Below are 14,389 nucleotides of genomic sequence, written 5' to 3'. Positions count from 1 at the left end.
ATCAGTGGGGTACAGAGTCTATTAGCAGCTCTTACGGGGTTCCACTACATTTGGAGGTCCCACCGAGATACCCCATCTGGGACGCTCAAGCAAGTCAGGTGATGTGTCCAAGGTAGAAGAAAACATGGACCCAGTCACCTTCACTGACTGGGGCCGAGAACACGGGGCCGATTGGAGTTAACCATATTTAATTCTCATTTTTAATTTTCTTCATCTTACAAAAAACAGGTTACATTCATATTATTCCACACAATAAAATTTCTTATTTCACATATGTCATAACCTTTTCACTTTCCCCTATTGATTCTATTTTCTACTACACCAGCTTTCCACCTCCACCCTCCCTTCACCATCTAAATTAATAAATTTTCCATTTCACATGGGGTTTCCCATTTTTTCCAACCAAGGTTTCCACATTTTATCAAATTCCCTGATATTTCTTCTCTTTATGTATACTACCTTCTCCTTCCATATTATTTCTGTAACTGTATTGACCCAGTCTCTTACTAATGGAGGGTTCTCTGCTTGCCATCTTTGAGCAATTAATTTTCTTGCCTAAAAGAGGCACCTTAATACTGCTTTTATTGTACTGGCAACTCCACTCTAGGGTCCATCTCCAACTTCGTTTTATATGTTTTATTTATAACATTAAGGATCCCTAGCCAATACCTAAACAATTTCGGGCACCTCCATAGCATGTGTATCAAGTCCCCCGTATCCTGGCACCTTGGGCATCTCGCATCTGCTCTCCACCCTAAATTAAATAATCTTTTTAGTGTGTAGTACGTCATATGTATCATCTTCAAAAATGAAAACTTCTGTGCAGGCGAGACTGTCACCATATGTCCTCTCTCCAATATCTTCCTTCATTGTCCATCTGTTATGGTTCCCAGATCTTCCTCCCATTTTTCTCTACTTTTAAGCTGTTCTGGACCCCCAATACTCCTCTCACATATGTATGGATACATTTCAGAAATAAACCCCTTCATCTCACTCCCCTCCCCCAGTTTTTGAGAGACTTGGGTCCTATCCCACATTGGTCCCGCTCTATCAAACTGGGCATTTAACGCATGTCTAATTTGAAGATATCTATAAAACGTATAATTGGGTACTTCGTATTCCTCTCTTAGAGCAGCAAACGTTTTTAGGGTCCTTCTTTCATATAGCTGAGCCAATCTAACTATTCCTTTTACTGCCCATTCTTTAATTTCCCCAACTGTCTCCAGCTCCTGGAAGTTCCTGTTCTTCCACAGGGGCGCACATTCTGTCACGCCTCCCTGTCCTCCAAGTAACTTTACTGCTTTCCATGGAGTTAACCATGGTTTTTAAACTGCCAGGAGTACGGTGGTTTGACAAAGAGGTGCAACAGTAGATGAGAAAGGCTGTCCCAGAACAAGGGTCTTACCCTTTAGACTTAGCACATAAGTATGAGAAAAATCAAGAGGCCTGGCTTGCGGCAAAAAAACCCCAAAAAGGCAGAGAAGGTGACAGCCCAGTCAGCTCAAGTGGACGCCAGTGTGCAGAAAGTGATGAGGAATCTGAGTGGGGGGAGTGCCACAAAGCTCCTGTGGAGCAATCCACACCCAAAGTTACACCAGTAAAATCACCAGAGAATGTTCAAGAGAATGTGGAACAAGCTTTGCTACATGTATATGAGGCTCAGGTCGAAGCCCAGGCCGAAAGAACGGGTATCCAGAAGTGTTTCAAGTGTGGGGAACAAGGGAATTTTTAAGGCACAGTGTCCATAGAATGCTGCCATATTGCCTCCCCACCTGGCACTTACCTTTCTGGGGTCAGCCACCCTCCTTCCACGGTCCCTCAATGTCTTCTCCCGCCCTCGATGACGCTTCAGCCAATCAGGTTACCGGTAACCAGAACCGGTAAACCTGATTGGCTGAGACGCCTGTCAGTGTTAGTCAGGGAATGCACCCCCCCGTGCGTCCCCTGGTTAACTATTTGAAAGCCGATTACAGCCCTCAGGCTGTAATTGGAAAGCCTATCAGAGCTACTGGCTCTGATAGGCACTTCCAAAGCCAACCAGCTGCCGTTATTCAGATGGCCGGCACTCAGCAGGGGGCCGGCCATCTGAATAGTGGGTGGCAGCAACAATACATAGATTCATGCAATGCATGAATCTGTGTATTGTATATCAGTGGCAGTACAGGAGCTAGAGGGGGCAGTGCTCCTGCGCCCTCTATGGACGCACCGCCACTGCTATGGACTACATTCAGGCCTTGTGTGCTGTTTATGGAAGAGTGGAGAAATTACCAGACTTAATGTACAAGTTTGAACAAACCCACCAGTGGTGAGGAGAGAGGCTATCAGACTATGTTGTCGGAGTAGATCGAATCCTGCATCAAATAATTCAAAAAAGTAAATTGATTCTTGGGAAGGGGACAGAACCAGAGTGGAAAGAATTCTGCAAGGGGCTAGGACCAATCAACCAATTATGCTTCATCTGCTATTGAAAGGAATACGAGAGGCTCCTACTTACCCAGAGTTGATGAAGTTGGTGAGGGAAGAAAAAGCCTTGCTGGATGAGAAAAATCAAGAGGCCTGGCTTGCGGCACAAGTTCAAGAGAATGTGGAACAAGCTTTGCTACATGTTATGGAGGCTCAGGTCGAAGCCCAGGCCGAAAGAACGGGTATCCAGAAGTGTTTCAAGTATGGGGAACAAGGGCATTTCAAGGCACAGTGTCCATAGAAGTAAGTGAGTGTTGAGTTGTTGTGAAGATATTACAAAAACTGTTCAAAGATTAGAAGGTGGGAAACTTTCAGGGGTCTCAGTGAAGAAGCCAGCTGGGAACCCCGATAAGAAACCGAGCTCCAAGACTGGAGGAAGGAGAAGGGTCAGGAGAAGGCCTCAGAAGAAAGGCCTGGCATCAACGCTTTCATCACTCTCGCATCCAAGTAACCCGTCACCAGGGTCAGGGACGCGGGCACAGAGGGTCAATGCTTTGTCACCACCTAGGGCCACTGTTAGGTCCTCTCAGAATACACCTCAGAGAAATTGCAAACCCAACACTACCAGAGACAACCTAGAGAGCGTTCCAGAGAGATTATATATATATATATATATATATATATATATATATATATATATATATTTTAGTAGAGGCCCTAGAGAATACAATAGTGGTCGTAAGATGATGTTATGCTGAGTAAATACATACCTAACATGTCATGCTTTAAAATTATGCACACTCATGGAATTGCGACAAAATACTGTACTTAAAAATCTCTATAGGCGATGCTTTAATTTTTTTTTACAGGTTACCTGTTTAGAGTTAAAAAGAAGGTCTTGCATTTGAATTATTGCACTCTACGATCGCTGCGATACCTCACATGTGTTTTCTTATTTCTTTAACTTTTTAGTTTTACATTGTCTCTTTATTTTTATTTTTTTCACTTTTATTCCTATTACAAGGAATGTAAACATCCCTTGTAATAGAAAATAAGCACTGACAGGTCTTCTTTATTGAGAAATATGGGGTCAAAAAGACCCCAGATCTCTCATTTACCTTTAAAAGCAAAATAAAAAAAATGTACACTTTGACTTAAAAATAATAATAATAATTCTTTAAGCCAGAGAACTTGAAGTGACATAGGTCGCTCTGGTCCTCCAAGGGCATAGAGCCGAGTGGGGTCCATCTTGCCCTCACTCGAATGCCTGCCTATCTAGCAAACAGATCGCATTGTTTTGGGGTTTACCGATGGCTCCGGTAATCACGGAAACTACTGGAATGTGGTGGGAGGGGGTGCACCTCTCCCTCCGCCCCTAAAAGTGATCCCGTGGCAAATCTACTGCTGGGGTCACTTTTAGCAGCACCTCTCCCTCCGCCCCTAAAAGTGATCCCGTGGAGAATCTACTGCACGCGCCCCCCGCTCGCCCCCGACTCCCGTGCGTGTGCCCGGCGGGCGCGATCGCCGCCGGGCACACGCGATCGCTCGTTACAGAGCGGGGACCGGGAGCTGTGTGTGTAAACACACAGCTCTCGGTCCTGTCAGCGGGGGAAATGCTGATCTTCTGTTCATACAATGTATGAACAGAGGATCAGTGTTTCCCCTAGTGAGTCCACCCCCCCCACAGTAAGAACACACCCAGGCATACTTAACCCCTTCCCCGCTCCCTAGTGTTAACCCCTTCACTGCCAGTGGCATTTTTGTAGTAATCCAATGCATTTTTATAGCACTGATCGCTATAAAAATGCCAATGGTCCCAAAAATGTGTCAAAAGTGTCCGAAGTGTCCGCCATAATGTCGCAGTACCGAAAAAAAAATCGCTGATCGCTGCCATTACTAGTAAAAAAAAATATTAATAAAAATGCCATAAAAATACCCCCTATTTTGTAAACGCTATAACTTTTGCGCAAACCAATCAATTAACGCTTATTGCGATTTTTTTTTACGAAAAATATATAGAAGAATACGTATCGGCCTAAACTGAGGAAAAAAAATGTTTTTTTATATATTTTTGGGGGATATTTATTATGGCAAAAAGTAAAAAATATTCATTTTTTTCAAAATTGTTGCTATATTTTTGTTTATAGCGCAAAAAATAAAAACCGCAGAGGTGATCAAATACCACCAAAAGAAAGCTCTATTTGTGGGAAAAAAAGGACGCCAATTTTGTTTGGGAGCCACGTCGCACGACCGCGCAATTGTCTGTTAAAGCGTTGCAGTCCCGAATCGCAAAAAGGTCTCTGGTCTTTGGGCAGCAATATGGTCCGGGGGGTAAGTGGTTAAAAGTGCAATAATTGTTGACGTTCTGCACTCTGAAATTATTTCACCCTGACATTTCCATATGGGTGATGATAGGCTGTTCATTTCTGTAAGGCTGATTGGCAGTTAGTTGACATGTTTTTTTTTCTAATCTATTCCTGTTTGTGAGTAAAATAAGTAAACATTTTAATTGTTATTATACAGGATTTTCATAGTGCCATCAGCTTGAACAGCACTTATATAAAATAAAGGGAAACAGTGTAGTTGCAATATAATTCAATACATGAGGGTTATGAGGGCTAAAATCACAAGAGCTTACAATCAGGGATGGACTGGCCATTGGGACTACAGGGAGTTTCCCTGTGGGCCGATGGCTCAGTGGGCCGGCTTCAGTGACAGCGGACCGCCGCCCCCTCCGCTCCTCTGTCTCTCCCTCCCTGCAGCGCTCACCTGGGGGGAACAGAGAAGCAGGGGGAGGACCAGAGGAGCAGGGGGAGGGGACAGACAGCTGACTCAACAGCTATGGCCTGGGAGTTTCTCACTTCTGCCTAATCTTGTCCCATAAGGGGGAGCACCAAACTGATTCTTTGTCCCAGGTGAAATAATGTCTAGCTTCCCCACTGGTACTGCCTATAAGAGTACCAGTATCTAATAAAATAGAACGGCTAGTGGCTAGTGAAGGGGGAGAGGGGGCTTGGGTGGCTGGGGGGGGGGTGCGGGAGTTGTCTGGCTGCCATGGGAGAGACCTGTCAAAGTGGGCCAGTCTGGATGAAGTCCAGGGCCAAATTTTTGTCCCAGTCCAGCCCTGCTTACAATCCTAAGGGAAGGGCAAGTGATACAAAAGGCAATAACTTTGGGGGAATGGGTTGTTTGAGAAAACAAAATACAGTTAGGTAGAGGCGGGATAGGCTTCCCTGAAGATATGAGTTTTCAAGGTTTACCTAAAGGCTGACAGCTGAGGTAGGGAGTTCCAGAGGAAAGAGAGAATTTGGAGGCGAGCATAGGAGGAGGTGATGAGGAAGCTAGAAAATAAAGGTCTTGGGGTAGTCTTAGTGTAGAAAAAAAAAAAAGAAGGATGGTTTATTTGATATTTTGGAATATTATGAGCTCAATTTTAGAAAGATTTTGTTTTGGAAAGTGAAGTGACATTCATACCAATATACCTATTGGTAAATTAGCAAGGGGACTGAAAGGAAGAGCTGAGGAGTAGCGAGATAGATTTGCATATCATCAGCATACAGATAGTATTGGAATTCATGGGAAGTTATCAACTGTAAAATGACAGAGCCTTCAGGGCTCCTATGCAAATAGGAAGAGGAAAGAAGGAGGTAGAGTTGTAGTTGACACTGAAGGAGTAATAATTAAATAATAATTAAAAATAGGTGTGCTAATCTAATAACAAACTACAAATTGTACTAAAAAATGCTTAAAACTACACAAAAATAAACTAATACATAATATTTCATAAAAATATATGAGTGTAGATGATTGATAAACACAAACACCCCGTGGAAATAAGATAAAAGTGTCTTTCAAAAGAAAATGTGTCCATACATAAGTCCAAAAAACAAACTCTTATGAAATAAGTTAGCAAGATTAACACCCATGTCTGTGATAAAGGAATTCTTCTAATGTGATCCAGATAAACAGTGTCAGACAATCTCCTCACCACATAACGAACCTATAACCAGAAATAGGTGGATCTCAGATAATAGAGATCACATGTGCTTGTTTAAATTCCAAGGAACTCAGCGGTCAGGCTGGGGGAAGAGATCTGATTCACAGGCGATGATGGTAGTGACTCCAAAGTAGCCAATACTTGGAAATCTGGTAGCAGTTTCCCCCCCCCCCCCCCGTATGTATGGAGAGAAGAGGAGAGCCTTGTAGTGTTTTATGTTTTAAAACATTTATTAAATGTTAAATACATGTTTTAAAACATGATAAAAAGAGTCAGTACAACTTAACAAAACCAGATGAAATACATGTATGAACAGCGATCAGTCATTTCCCTAGTGAGTCCACCCCCTACAGTTAGAACACACCCAGGGAACATACTTAAGCCCTTCCCCACCCCCTAGTGTTAACCCCTTCCCTGCCAGTGGCATTTTTATAGTAATCAATGCATTTTTATAGCGCTGATCGCTATAAAATGCCAATGGTCCCAAAATGTGTCAAAAGTGTCCGAAGTGTCCGCCATAAGTGTCGCAGTACCGAAAAAAAAATCGTGTGTATGCAACACAAGTTTGAGCCAACATTCCCTCGGAAAAAAAATCCACGGTGGTTCTTGTCGGAAATTATGATCGTGTGTACGTGGCATTAGTCGTCAGTAGCTGCTTAAACACACTTAAACGTGTTGTAAAGGTTCATGTTTTTTCACCTTAATGCATCCAATTTTTTAAATTGCTCATCAGTACAAGACATGCAGTTTCGACTCAATCCATTTATGGTGTTCATCTTAACTATAGTATCTTATGTAAATAGTATGACGATTCACGTCTTCATACTGAACTGAGGGGGATTACAACACTTACTGCTAGGGATGAAGGACTGAATAGTGACTTAAAATACAGTTTTCAGAATTTCTTCCACCATTCCTCCCTCTCCCATCTGTGGACATGGGAACACTTTACTAAGGAAAACACATTGAAAGCCTGAGTGTTTGAGGATCTGGGGAATGTCAGTGATGACAGACAGCTTGGACCCCTCACCTTCACCTTGCCTGAGGATACTACCATGGCAGCGTCCAAGGTGCATCTGCAACTATGTAGCGCTAACCTCCTAAGGGGCTGCTGGATTTGTTAAAGTTCTTTCCTATACAGTGCAGAGGCATCCAGGAACACAGTGAACAGTTCACTCATTCCTGCTCAGTAATCAATCAAGGGGATGTCTTTTTGAGGTTTATTGCTGTAGAACTTGAACATAAGGAGAATAGTGGGGAATAGCATACCCCAAAAATGCTTGAGAGAAAATGCAGGCTATGGACATTTCTGTCTATTACAACAGCACAGTCACTACGTTCACAGCTGAAGACCATGAACAAAGGGGCTTTAGCACAGTTTATAGTAGAATGGAGCAGTCTAAAACCCTCGCAGCTGAGAACCACAAACAATCTTGAACAAGCAAATGGCTAACTGGAACAGTCTCTATCCATAGCTGGGGACCATGGGGACTGCAGCTCAGTTATCATGCTCTACTAACAGACCCATTTAGAGAAATGTGCATATTCTGTCTATAACACTGAGTGGTGAATAGCCAGTTCTGAATGGCTACAGAGGCAAGAAGCCCCCTTAAGCATCAACAGTCCATCCTCAGGTAGGTAGGACCAGGCACCAACTAACTCTGTCTCCCAGGCTCTTGTCTATTTATACCCATGTCTGTCCACTTACTGGACACACCTTCCCAGGGATTGGTCACAGGGTAGTACATTTTCAAGCTGAGGATTTAAATCTTACCACCCCTAACTCTGGAAGTTTCTCAACAGAACTAGGAGGAAGCAATCATTACACTAGCGTGTGGAGCGACAGCAGATCAAAGCAGGCGTAGCGCCTATGTACTTTATGGTACTGGTGCTAGTTCAATTTAAAGGTAGATCAGAGTGTAGTTAAACTCTGATAAAAAATTGTTAGTTGCACCACGGCGCCCCAGCATTATGGCCTACCTGGCCGGGGCGTGTGTGCCACGCGGTGTTCCTGGTTCCAGAGCCATGCTGGCCCGGAGCATCTGAACAGCGACGGGGACCCAGTGAGTGACTGGGTTCCCACCTTTGAAGATCCCAAGCTGTACTGCTGTTCGGTGGGGAGTCAGTCTGAGGAGCGCCATTGAGAGGCTGGCGGTCCAAAAGGGCCTCGACAAACCACTGGGGGTCGAGGCCAGACACTGAGGGATTGATCACCTGTCAGTCGGTACCTGGGCGACAAGTTGAAGGAGATCCAGATGTAACTCATCCAAGGAGGGATACCTCCGAGAATTCAATCCAGAAGGGGGCTTGTGTCAGAAGTACCTTTCTGAGGCTCACCGAGGAGAGTCTGTGGCAGAGACTTTCTCCTCAAGTTCAAGTTTACCAAGGAGGGTCTGTGGCAGAGACATTATCCTGAAATTGTCCGAGCAATACTCCGGATGCCAGGTCAGTGAGAGAGGCCTGTCCGGGTACGCTAAGCCCACTCCGGCGGGAGTGGCGCAGAGAAGTGTTACATTTGGGAACAGGACTGTTTCCTTATCATAAAGCCTGACTCTACAGTTCTCTCTCTTCTTCAACTTTACTTTCCTCACCTCAAGTTATTGTTTTTACCCAGCTGGGTAATAAAGAGCACAGCAAAGAGCATTTGTGGTGGACATTCCTTTACTTCCACTATATGCAATACGCATCATTCACCCCTAGGGATTCGAAGGAGCCAAGAGGTAATAAGCCGCCCAAAAATCCAGCAGCTCCTCCGGGGCTAGTGTTACGCAGGCAACCCAAATCCTGTGACCACAGAGTAGGCCAAAAACTAAATTTTCTTAGTAACCTAACTAGGAGGGTGATGCAACTCTTTTAAGAGTTTTCTGCATGTGTTCTTCACATGTGGCACTTTCATCAGTAAGGCGTTCACACTACTTTCATATAAAAGGTAAAGTTCTAAGTGTGAACAGGGGCACAGACAAAAAAAAGAAAAAAATCAGACAGGTGTTGTTATCCCCTATATAAATCTGAAAAAAAAGTTTTGCCTTTGGTTATACGTTAAGATATGTTCCTGGAGTTTAATTTTTTGATATATTTCTACAGAGATTGACAATATTTATGCGATACTATATTTATTTTATTTTCAGTCAAATTTATTTATAATGTTCATTCAAAGGACTTTCTTTGCCACCTTGTGGTGTTTTCTGGTATTGCTTTATTCTTTTTCTCACCTTGTCTATTCAGTTAGCTTTTAATAGCCAAGTAAATTGCAAGCCTTAAAAAATAAAAATAAAAAATGGTTTCTTTTTTAGGCTCGGTGTGTTCCGAAAACTGAAATATCTCATAATTTATGCACACTAGAACGGGAAACCTGTTAGCTTTCTCACATGTATGAAAATAAAAATAAAGATTACTACCGACATATTAATCAGCCTTTGGAAATTCATATTTATCTGCCAAAAATACAAACGCAGTCTATGCTTTATACTCATATTTTTACACCACAATGATCAGATAATACCAGCAATACAATGTTATTCATACATTGATGGAATTGCTGCTTAGAGAGCTTTCAAGTCATTTCGTCATTACTGACTACTGGTAAATTCAGTCCATTTTTAATAATCAGACTATACTCTTCTTATCTATCCTTTTGCATTAGCAAGGGTATGGGAGACTACTTGGGCATGTACAGTACTCTGCTGTTTTCAAAAGCCTGAATTGCTTTTAGGTAAGCTCCTTTATTGTATAAGGGTGAAATTGTATTCAGAATAAGGAAGTTCAGTGCATTTTCAAAGGCCAACTAAACCAGAGCGCAGAAAAAAAAGACTTATTTTCTTTCATGTTTTCCCTTCAAACCACCATATAAAATAAAATCAATCGAATTTTGCTCCTGTCCTGTACGAAAATAAGTTGACATTATCTTTCACTTTGCTGCTTTGTTACTTAAAGGAATGCAATTCCATTACAATTACAGTTACACAGTTTGTATTCAGGCAAAGTAATACACCTGATAAAACTCTTGCTTATTTCACCTAAAGCTACCAGGTGAATTGTGCTCAAATGCTCCAAAAGGTACAAAACATTCCTAGTTCCAACAGATATACAAAATAAAACGTAATTTTGGTTAAATAATGGAAGCAATGGACAGCTGAATTAATTAAAGCGGAACTACAGGCACAAACACATATTTTATACATTTGAAATGTTTAAAATCTTTATTGTAAAAATCAAGTTACCTCTGGGGTGTTGTGTGTCTGTCAATAGAATACATTTGTGTATCTCCATACTTCTGACCCACTGTAGCTATGACAGTTGCATCGAAAAAGTAAAATGTGTGGCACTATTACCGTGACCAAGAGAGACGTAGTAATACTCTCACTTAGTGCCAGTGGGGTAGATTCAGGTAGGGCTGCGCACTCTTACGGAGACGCAGCGTTCCGTTTTTACGCTACGCCTCCGTAAATTACTTGCGATGCGCTTCATTCACGAAGCAGTAGCTCCGTAATTTGCGGGGGCGTTCCGTAAAAGTGGCCGTCGTAAGCGCGCGTAATTTAAATGATCCCGTAGGGGGCGTGGATCATTTAAATTAGGCGCGTTGCCGCACCGAAAGTAGTGCGCATGCTCCGTCGGGAAACTTTCCCGACGTGCATTGCGGTAAATGGATGTCATTTGCTTCAACGTGAACGTAAATGGCGTCCAGCGCCATTCACGATTCACTTACGCAAACAACGTAATTTTCAAAAATCGCGACGCGGGAACGACGGGTATACTTAGCATTGGCTGCGCCTGCTAATAGCATGAGCAGCCTTACGCAGAAACCGACGAACGCAAACGACGTAAAATTTGAACGCAGGGCACGCGTACAGTTGTGAATCGGAAATTTGCATACTCTACGCTGACCACTACGGGAACGCCACCTAGCGGCCAGCGTAAGAATGCAAAGAGCCTTATGCCAGTCATATCTTAGGCTGCAGTCGGCGTATCGAGCTTTCTGAATACAGAAAGTCGATACGCAGGCGCTACTTAGCAATTACGCTGCGTATCTATGGATACGCAGGCGTAATTGCTACCTGAATCTACCCCAGTGTTAGAAACCTCCTAGGATATATCCCTTGAAGGATATATATGAAATAAAAGTGCAACACACCAATGTGAATCTCCAAAGTGCATATAAATATATGTAAGAACTTATGTACATAAACCTTGATGAAAATAAACAAAGTAAAAAACGGAAGAAATAAATATAATAAAACAACGCAAAATTGCATTAAGTGATAAGTCCACAATGTTGTATTGGTGTTACAATAAATATCATCACAGCTCCGTCAGTAGGCTAGTAATAAGCCAACAATTATCCAATTGTCTTTGGACATAGACCCGAGATCTTGTAAGATGACAAATACACCCGGGAGTGCCTCCACCATCAGAGTAAGGGATAAGGATGGATACTCTTACTGGACACTGTGGATCCGACTCACCTTACGATGGTGGATCTTACGAGCATGGAAAGTTGAATTAAACAACAGGAGTCCTCGTAGATGTTTCCGCTTCCTCCTTAGTGTGACAACAGCATAATATACACACTATCGAATGTGTGTAATCTCCAATCGTCATCCAATGTGAAGGGAAAATTCTAAAGCTTGCTCACCTCACCAACAATAACGATATGTGGTAAAAATGGGGAGAAAAAGAAAGGAGCGTAGCGTAAAACAGTAAAAATGTATTCCAAATAAAAACTTTTCTACAGCCACATGCAAGTCAATCCAAAATGATCAATAGGACACAAAAAAACTCAGAGTAAATAAAAAAATTCCAAAAAAGGCAAATTTGAAATGGTAAAAAGCACAGTGTTGGGGTGGCTGGAGTCGGCGTATTATCCTACACGTTTCGTCTAAAACAGACTTCAACTGGGGTGTACAGTTGACAGTATGCATCCCCCTTACAAAGAGGCAATCAAGTAATTTATCTTTATCTTGTCCAATCACAGGACATCTTGAATGGTTCTCAAAATCCAAGGAATTCTGTGATTGGACAGTGGGAGAGGAGGGGCGGATAAATGAAAGGTGCAGAACCTTGCATGAGAACCAAAAGTCTCATACACAACAGCGCTATATACCAGAAATATAGAAATAGCTGTTCTTTGTGGCATATGCAAATGTACGAATTACCTGTGAAAATCACTTCTATTTACATTCCGACACACCAATTAAGATGTGTCTGAGCCTGGAGTTCTGCTTTAAAGGGGTTGTAAAGGTTTAAATGTTTTAAAAAAAACATGTCATACTTACCTCCACTGTGCAGCTTGTTTTGCACAGAGTGGCCCTGATCCTGGTCTTCTGGGGTCCCTTGACGGCTGTCTCGGCTCCTCCCTGCATCAGCTAACCCCCTTCATGGGAAGCTCTCTCCCAAGGGGGTTAGCTTGCGGGCACACTCCCATGATAGAGCCGGTGGCTATAGCCTGCTCGTTCACGACGCAGGACTTTTGAGGGCTCAGGTAAGTAAACCGGGGGCTGGGGGCCCGGAAAACATCCGATGTTTTTTCACCTTAAAGCGGAGCTCCACCCTAAAGTGGAACTCACGCTGATCGGAACCCTCCCCCCCTCCGGTGTCACATTTGACACCTTCCAGGGGGGAGGGGGGTGCAGATACCTGTCTAAAGATATTTGCACCCACTTCCGGCCACAACAGTCTCGGGCAGACTGCGGGCATGACGTCACCGCCCCCCCCCCCCGTTGTGTGCTGGGAAAACTCGGCTCCCAGTACACAGCGGGAGCCAATCGGCAGGCGCAGCGTGACTCGTGCATGTGCCGTAGGGAACCGGGCAGTGAAGCCGGAACGCTTTACTTCCTGGTTCCCTCACCGTGGATGGCGGGGGGAGCAGCAGAGTGACGAGCGATCGCTGGTCCTCTGCTGCGGATGGTGCTGGACTCCAGGACAGGTAAGTGTCCTACTATTAAAAGTCAGCAGCTGCAGTATTTATAGCTGCTGGCTTTTAATATTTTTTTCAGCGCACATCCGCTTTAATGCATAGAATGCATTAAGGTGAAAAAAACATGAACCTTTACAACCCCTTTAAGTACCCTTGGAAAAAAGTCAAAATAGATAATTTCCCAACCATCACCTATTTACCAGTTAAAAGAAAACCTGTGTGCCTGGAAATATAGTAGCTTCCATATTTCTGTCCTCGCCAGTTTTCTGTAACTAAATTATTTTACCACTAGATACCCACACGTGATCTTACTGACTTCCCCAGGCAGGGCCGGGACAAGCTGCCTTGGGCACTGTGGTATAATGTGGGGTGGGGGGTGCCACAAGTAGATTGGCGGGATTTATGTTGGAAAGGGGTATTTGGGAGGTGGTAGGGGGTAAGTATTTTTCTAGGAGGGTAAATTTGGGAGGGGGTGCCAAGAGTGGTGATTTAGGACAAGTTGTAATTGGAGGGGGGGGGGTAGGGGGAAGAAGATTTGTGGTAGGAGGGGTGATTTTGGGGCAGGCACTTGTGCTAGAGGGGGGACATTTTAAGTGGGGGTGAAAATTGTATTTGTGCTAGGAGAATTATTATAGCTGCTGACTTTTAATATTAGGGCACTTACCTGTCCAGGGAGCCCTGACACTGGCGATGTCAGCACCCCCCAGCCAATCTTCAGATCGACCCCCGGGTGCTGCCACTGCCATTCCTGGTAAGGGAACCTAGCATTGAAGCCTGCGCATGTTTTCTAATTTGCCCGGTGGCGGGGAAAGGAGGCCGAACTTCCAGGAGATCGGGCCGTGGCCCCGCCTCCAGAAGTAGGGAAAGAGACCTGTCAAAAACAGATCCCCATACCCCTTCTCCCCTAAAAGGTGCCAAATGTGGCACCGGAGGGGGGGGGGGCGTATAAGCAGAAGTTCCACATTTGGGTTGAACTCCACTTTAAAGAAAGAAAACTGCACCTGCTTTTTGGGGGAAATACATATTAACTATCCTTTTTAGCTGACCAACAATATTTAAATGTTTTATTTTTTTTG

This window comes from Rana temporaria, chromosome 4 (genome assembly GCF_905171775.1).
Source record: "Rana temporaria chromosome 4, aRanTem1.1, whole genome shotgun sequence".
Classification (NCBI taxonomy): Eukaryota; Metazoa; Chordata; class Amphibia; order Anura; family Ranidae; genus Rana; species Rana temporaria.
The sequence above is the reverse complement of the archived record's forward strand: the minus strand, read 5'-3'. Positions refer to the sequence as shown.